The sequence below is a fragment of the Acinonyx jubatus genome, chromosome B3 (genome assembly GCF_027475565.1).
Source record: "Acinonyx jubatus isolate Ajub_Pintada_27869175 chromosome B3, VMU_Ajub_asm_v1.0, whole genome shotgun sequence".
Lineage (NCBI taxonomy): Eukaryota > Metazoa > Chordata > Mammalia > Carnivora > Felidae > Acinonyx > Acinonyx jubatus.
This window is the reverse complement of record NC_069386.1, coordinates 100,731,052-100,739,872: the sequence shown is the minus strand read 5'-3', so window position 1 is coordinate 100,739,872 and position 8,821 is coordinate 100,731,052.

Sequence of the window (8,821 nt, the reverse complement as noted above, 5' to 3'; positions counted from 1 at the left end):
ACAGAGCTCGCCTCCTGAGGAGAGCAGGGGCAAAGATTACCGCAAATGGCTGTGGGATGGAGATGCTGTTGTTTGAGAGCAGGGGGTCCACGTCAATCCAGATAATAGCTAGGATTATCTGAAATAAAAACCAACACCCACTGCTATTCTCGGCCACCTATGGTTGTGAGTTTGGGTTTTCTAATTGAGTAGAAATAGAGAAGAAACCAATGTGACCAAGAGCTCAAGTTATCCATTGTCATGCTGGCTTGACAAAAATTGCGTACAACAGAAACCCTCTCACACATATGAAATGATCACCATACATTTTGAATATTATTTTTTATTAGCGACCAATCCTTAAAAATTTTTCACCTGAAATGTTCAGTCAACAAGCGTGCCAAACACTGATAAGGGGCCCAAGGAGGCGTAAAGTGTAAGAAAGATCTTCTTATGCATGTCTATAAAATAATCACAGAGAAAATGGTCTCATGTAGCATTATGAATTGTAAGATTTTAAATATCAACTCACTGCTGAGGGTCCTTAAAGCCAGAGGCTTTGCCGTACCAATAGCTAATATATCTCACAAGAGCTTAATACTCATTCACAGCGAGGTTATGCATTCATTAAAGGCAATTAGAGACACAAGTCATCGCCATTATATTTATTCTCCTAGAGATCTCAAATGGCATTCATGTGCCAAAATCTAAAAACGTACCCTGCCACCAAATGCATAAGGTCAATAGGTAATTCATAGAAATTAGAATAAAAAATCTCTATCCCTAAAATTCACAGAAAATTGGCTTTGGGGATGGGCATAATGATCAGAATAATGATTGACATGCATTGAGTGTTTACTGAGTTCTACGAGCCATGCTAAGCACGTAATTCTGCTCTAACCTCATTACAGGCACACCTTGTTTTCTTGTGCTTCGCTGTTTCACACTCCACAGATACTGCATTGTGGAAGATTTGTTGCAACTCTGCACCGAGTAAGTTATCAGCGTCATTTTTCCAAATGCATGTGCTCACTTTGTGTCTCTGTTCAACTCTTTGGTAATTCGCATAGTATTTCAAACTTTTTCACTCTTATATTTGTTATGGTGATCTGCAACCAGTGATTCTGACTCACTGAAAGCTCAGATAATGATTAGCGTTTTTTTTTCTTTAGCAATGAAGTATTTTTTAATTTAGGTATATACGTTGTCTTTCTTGACATCCCGTTGCACACTTAATAGACTACAGTATAATGTAAACAGTTTTTATATGCGCTGGGAAACCAAAACATTCATTTGAGTCTCTTTATTGCTACATTTACTTTATCTGTGGTGGTCTGGAACTGAACCTGGAACATCTCCCAGGAGCGTCTGTACTACTGTCTTAGTTTTAGTCCATTCTGGCCCTTTTAACAGAAATACCATAGACTGGGTAGCTTATAAACAACCAGAAATTTCGTTCTCACAGTTGTGGAGGCTACAAGTCTGAGATGAGAGTGCTATGCACAAGGTCAAGTTCTGGTGACCCCCCCTCGTGGGTTGCAGACTGCTGACTTCTAGTTGTACCCTCACATGGCAGAGAGCAGAGACAGAAAGCAAGCTCTCCCATGACTCTTCTGAGGGCACTAATCCTCTGTTAGATGACCTCATCTAGCAACCTCCTACAGGCCTCATTTCCTAATACCATCACATTACGGGGTAGGGTTTCAACATAGGAATTTGACGGGGATGAAAACATTCAGTCCACAACAACTACCCTGAACTGTAGGAATCATTGTTCCCAGTTAACTGATGAGAAATATGAGCAAAAGACATTGAGTAACTTGCCCTGGGCCCGTGATGGTGCTGTAGTTCCAATCTGAGTATGTGCAGGAAAGATTCCATGGTCTGTTGGAAACAAAGGGCCTCCAGAAAGGGCTGGAAGTGATGCCTCCATTGGAAGTAAAAAGATAAACTCAGAGAAGGGAGAAAATAGGCAAATCAGCAAGAATTCTGCAATTGTGATTCATAGACATCTGGGGTAGAGATCATTTACCTGATCATGAAAGAAAAGGACAGCTCCTGGAACGTCAGCAAGTGCGTCAGAGGTCACAGTGAGATTAGTGAAATGACTTTTCAGGCATCAAAAACTAACAGGCAGATTTTCACATCTAAACTTGAACAGCAAGCAGAACAGAGAGAAAAAGAGGGCTGAGTTTACAGTTTATTTCAATTAAATATATTGCTCTTAAATTCTGTCATAAAGATTGCATTTCAGATTTCAGTTCTCTTGAATTCAGAGAGGAGGGGTTATACCAACTCAGTCATAGACGTAAGATTGTTTAAATGAAACAATTGGGGCAAATTTGTACTGATAGGGGAAAATACAAGAATTTCTCCCCATCTGTAATTCCTAGGGATGCTGACACCAAACCTTGCTATGGCTGATGCAAGAACATACTCTCAGAAGACTGATGGAAAGTCCCAAATGTAGCACAAGGGATGGCCACCTTTTTTTTAAGTGTTTTTTTTTAATGTTTATTTATTTATTTATTTTAGAGAGAGAGATCACGTACACCTGTACATGAGAGGGGGCGGGGCAGAGAAAGAGGGAGAAAGAATCCCAAGCAGGCTCCATGTGGAGCCTGATGCAGGGCTCAGTCTCATGACTGTGGGATCATGACCTGAGCTGAAACCAAGAGTCACACACTTAATGGACTGAGTCACCCAGGAGCTCCAGATGGTCACTTTTATTAGCAAAGATGAAAAAGAGAATTTAAAACAGAGTTCTATTGAACTTTTATCACCTGGGGTAAGTTCAGTTATGTCAGCTGACCTAGACAGAGCTCACCATAAACTCAACAGTTACCTTAAATTGGCTACATTTGTTTATATAAATATTTAATGGATGAGATCACAAAATACTTTGCTGATATATTCTACTACCTACCACAAGCTTCTGAAATTAATCATTTAGTAAATCCCACAGAATTAATAAGTGTTTCTGTTCATTCAGTTCTCTAGAAGAGTTTGCACTTAATGTTTATTAGAGGTTGTCCTCAATATTATCTGAACCTGTTGTTTTCTTTTTGAGAATTTCATTTAAAATAAAAAAATCCATATGTTTCAAGGAATCCTCATGGGTTTTTTTGTTTGTTTGTTGTTGCTGTTTTTAGTTAACTTTGGTAAATTCATTTTTTGTAGACATTTGTTTTTATTTGTTTTAAAATTTGTCATGAAGTGTTTTTCCTGAATTTCCTTCTAATCACTATATTTCCTTGGGTTGTATCCCATTTATTATTCCCAATATGGTGTTTTGTGTACTCTCTTGCTCTTTTAAAGTTTATTTATTTTGAGAGAGAGAGAGTGAGGAAAGGGCAGAGAGAGAGGGAGAGAGAATCCCACAGAGCCTGATGCAGTGCTTGAACTCATGAACCATGAGATCATGACCTGAGCCAAAACCAAGAGTCAGATATCTAACTGACTGAGCCACCCAGGTGCCCCTTTCTCTTTTTTTAAACTAATTTTCCAGAGGTATATTAATTTTATTAGTTATTTCAAAATTTTGCACTTCTTAATCCTTTTTAAACTTTGCTTTCTATTTCATTAATTTCTACCCTATTCCTGATTACTTCCATACCTCTACTATTACTGGGTTTATTCTATCATTACTTTTATAACTTTTCAAATAGCTTCTTAGTTTATTAGTTTTTGGTCTTTTGGCTTTTTTAAATTATCAATTTAAAACTATAAAATTTCCCTCTATTCATTGCTGTACCTGAGTCTCCAAAATTGTTATATGTAGCATTTGTTTTTATTTTTCACTTCTACATTTTTTTCAATTTCCCATTATGATTTCCTCTTTGACCTGTGAATTATTTAGAAGTACATTTAAAATTTGCTAGCATATAGGATTTTCAGGGTCATATTTTTACAAAGTGATCTGAATTTTAATTGCATTGTGGTCAAAAATTGTGGTTCCAATTCTTTAAGATGTATTACTACTTGAATTGTGGACTAGTAAGTAGTCAAATTTCATAAGGTTCTGTGTGGCATGAAAAGAATGTGCATTCTCCAACTGTTTTATGGGGTTTTATATATGTCTATTAGATTGAGCTTGTTAATTGTCTTATTCAAAACTTATCTTTAGAGATATTTTCATCTATTGTGTCTATTTATTACTGGGTAAGTGAGCTAAAATCTCCCGCTATAATAGGGGATTTATCTATTTCTTTTTGTAGTTCTATTAATTTTTGACTTATATATTGCAAAGCTGTGTTATTAAGTGCATATAAATTTAGAATTTATATAAACATCCTTCTGGTTAATTTATGCATGTGTGTAATATATATTATATACATACATACATACATATGAATGCATATACATAGGCACACACATATATGTACTTGTGGTAGCCAGCTTCCAAGATAACCCTTATGATCCCTCCCTTCTGGTATTCACACCCTGTGTAGTCCCTTCCCATACTATACCAGGATTTATCTACATGACCAACCAAATATAGGAGAAGTGATAGTACATTATTTCTGAAATTAAATTGTGAAAGAATGTGGTTTCCATTTTGGATGCTCTCTTGTTCTCACTCTCTTTCTTTCTCTTTTTCTCACATCTCATTCTCTGTGGGGAGCATTCTGCCATGTGCTAGCAGCCTTATGGAGAGACTCATGTGGGAGGAAACTGAAGCCTCCAGTGAATAGTCAGCAAAGAACTGAGACCCGCCAGCAATCATGACAGTGAGTTTGGGATGGGATTCTCCAGCCCCACTCAAGCCTTGAGATGATTGCAACCTCATGGGACGCTCTTATCTAAAACCTCCCAGGTAAAGCATTCCTGGATTCCTAATGTCATCTTTAAACAGGGAAATACTACAATTCCAAACAACCATCATGAAAAATACTTGCCAACCCCTTTCAAATTTGAACAGAAATGATGGTGAACACTGACAGCCTTGCACCTCAGGCAACATATATGTACTTCTGAGAATAAATGATAGTTTCAAAGAGTCTTTAATTAAAGCACCAAGATGGAGGGATATGAGGAACCCATGGGAGAAGCAGTAAGTGCCCTTAGGGAGACACCAATTCTGCACTGAAAAGCTATCCCTGAGGAGGGCTGGCTGAAGGAGAAACCCTGATAGCAATAGTTTGTATTATCTATAATCTTGTCTGGTAGCTGAGAGAGAGTTTAAGAGATTTTCCAGAGGTGGTTTAAGGGACTCACTATATACCATACTACCCTCCTGAATGCCAAATATGAAGAGTATATGAATGCTTAGGAAAGAGGAAGTCATCGTTATAGGAAGCTGAAGACTGCCCAACTTCACTGTTTACTTCATACCTCAACTAGCTTCTCCCTGTTGGTATCAGAAATAAACCATCCAGGGGCCGCTGGGTGGCTCAGTTGGTTAAGCATCCGACTTCGGCTCAGGTCATGTTCTCACTGTGAGTTTGAGCCCCACATCGGGCTCTCTGTTGTCAGCATAGAGCCTGCTTCAGATCCTCTGTCCCCTCTCACTGCCCCTCCTCTGCTCACTCTCTCTCAAAAATAAATAAACATTAAAAATATTTTTAAAAAAGAAATAAACCATCCAGGCTTTATGCATATATACTGTAGGAAGAAAGTAAAAAAGAATAAAAGAATGTAATCAACCTACAGATAAAGAATATAGATGTAAGAGGAATTATCCAAGATAATAGGAACAGTTCAAAAAACAATAAAGGTAAAAGGCAAGTCAGACAGCCTTGAGGGGAGCAGAGCCCGGGGGAAAACACTGGAATAGATATAGAAAACCATGACTAAAAACACTATATGAGAAATGAAAATGGAAATAACACAATCAAAAACACAGTAAAGGACATAATTGACAGACTTTTTCAAAACCCCAGAAAGATATGGGAAGGGGCAATGATACAAAATATATTGGAAATGATAGACACTGAAGTCAAAGGAGATCTAACAGACACATAATTGATATTCCTGAAGAATAAAACCAAATGAGTTTTTAATTTTTTCCCCAAAAAGTGACAGGAGAAAATTATTCCAAAATAAAGGTTTGCATCTTTGGACAAAAAGCCATAACATGACCTAGGATGCCCAAACCAAAATATATCCTAATGAAAGGAAAAGGACCAATCTCAACAGAGAAAAGCAAAAGTTATATACAAAGCAAAAAAGAAAAAGTTACACACAAGAGAGAAAAATATGGTGGGCCTCAGACACACCACAAAATCATCTACTTCAGAAGACAGTAGAACAATGCCTAGAGGGTTCTGCAGCAAAATGTGACCTAGAAATTTGTATTCAGCACATTTGCTCTTCATACAAAGGCAAAAGATAGACACTCTCCAGCATGAGAGAACTTAAACAAAACAACACCTACATGCTCTTCTTGAGAAAGAAAAAAAAAATGTTGATGACAAAATTCAGTCATCCAAGAGAGGGCAGAATCAAAACAAAGGCTTCATAAATAAAGGGGCCCATGTAAAATGACTGGTAGTGAGTATAGACTCTGATGACAGACTACGTGGGCTTGAATCACATCTCTTTGTGACCTAGGATAAGTTATTTAAGTTCTCTGTACGTGAGTCTCCTCATTGTAAAATGGGAACAACAGTCTGATTTAAGTCCTAGGTTTTCTAAGACTTCATTTGGCCCATATATGTAATGTACTTAGAACAGTGCCAGGTACAGAAAAAGAGCCATGAGCTCTTTTATGTATAAGCTAGTATTTGATTTTAGAAATAAGGCTAAACAACCATGAGGGCTGTTGCTACAAATCAGAATGTTGGGTGTCTTACAGAATTCCTGAGAAGGCTGCAATGTTAACAATGTTAACAGCTTCATAGCTAAGAACATCCAGAAGAATGCAAGTCTGGTCTGGTGACGACAAGCCCATTGCAGCAGCCAAGCACCAGAAGCTGTAGCTTATGACCCCAACACGCCTGGCACTGGACACTGAAAGCCACCACTGGCACTGCTACCCCTGGTTCTCCTGGAACTTGATCTGACTGTGATAACCACCAGAGAGTGCATCTGATTGGTAAGCCTTGTGAAAATTAATAAAAGGAAACCCCAGTTAGAATGGATTTGGGAGGCCGGCGCGGGGCGCTGTCACTCTCAGCACTGGTCCATTACAAATCAAACACGAAGAGATGCACTTCTATGTGAGCGCTACTCTACTATCCCAGCGGGAGGAAGGAAAGTTTCTTCCTCACCCTGGCAACAGCCCCGCCAATGAGAGACAGTCACAGCTCAGCCAATGAGAAGCCACTATACTTAGAACTCTAGTTTACCCCAATAGATTTTTTGTTTGTACCAGCCTTCCCAACTACCCGCCTCTCCTGTATAAAAGAGCTTTTTTCTCTATTGTTGTATGGGCTTTCCCAGCTTGCTTATCTCCGGTTGCAATTCTCTGCTATTCTTGGATAAACCCATTTTTGCTAGTAAAATAAACTGTTTTATTTTCAAGGTTAAAAGTTTATTTTCAAAGTGGCATCAATAACATGCCCATACCTGAGGTGCAAGAGAAAATGGGAGGTAAGTATCTGTACTTTTAACTTTGTAGAGGCAAGTGGGCTCTGTCTTCTACCCAGAGTCATGTGGAAGAGAATTCCCCAAGCAACCTGAAAGAATGATATGTCTCCTCTACAGTAAAATAAGAATAACACTTGGATTAAGAACACGCCAAAAAAAAAAAAAAAAAAAAAAAGAGAGAGAGAGAGAGAAAGAAAGAAAGAACATTCAGGTGTGCCTGGATGGCTCAGTCAATTGAGCATTGGACTCTCAATTTCTGCTCGGCTCATGATCTCAGGGTCATGGGATCAAGCCCTGCATTGGCTCCATGCTGAGTGTGGAGCCTCCTTGGGATTCTCTCTCTCTCTATTCCTCTGCCCGTCACCCGTGCTCATGTGCTCTCTTTCACTCTAAAAAAAAAAAAAAAAAAAAAAAAGCATGTGAAGGATATACAGAACACCTGGGAGCAAATGCTCTGCAACTGTGGCCAAGTTAATTAAGCTCTAGGAGCCTCAGTTTCATTTGTAAATGGAGATAATAATAGTACCACTCTCAGTGCTGTCATGAAGATTAAATGATTTAATTCATTAAGTGAGTTAATTCAAGTGCTCAGTAAATGTTAGATATGAAAGGAATTAGTTTTCTTCTTTACATTCCACTCCTTCACTGCCCAATATCAACATACACCTTTTTTCCACATACTTGTAGTCCCCAAAGTGTTCTTACCTAACAAAATTAAAGTATCCTTATGGAAACAAAAATATATTCACTCCTTCTTTAAAGTCTCAGAGCCTAAACCATTGCCAGGTCCAGTTTTAAGTCCAGGATGTCTGGGAGATATCTATTTCTCTTTTGTTTCATCACAGCCCTTATTAATAGCCTATAGCATGCAAACTAAAATTTAAAGTTAACTGCCTCCCATTTGCCCTATATGTACCTGTAAAGGGAAAGTGGAGGAGAAAGGGAAATTGAAGTACATAAACATACCATGACATAGCAGAGGAGAAAACACATGTTCCTGAAATTGTTCGTACTTCTGCAATGTTGTATAAATACCATAGTGGGTATTTTTGATTTATTTCTTGTGTTCCCTTGGCTTTCTACCAGCATCTCAGCTGGCTTTTTTTTCTTTTCTTTTTTTCTTTTTCTTTTTTTTTTTTTTTTTGTGATGAAGTGTACCAGACCTTAATTTCTGCAGGATCCAAGCCTTTTAACTGTCCAGTTTCTGTCGCGTTACTGTAGCGTCGCACTGACTGGTACCATGGGCAGTGGCAGTGGCAGCACAGGAGGAAGCCCGCTGGTTCCCCTGAGCCCCACGGGTAGTCCTTCTCCC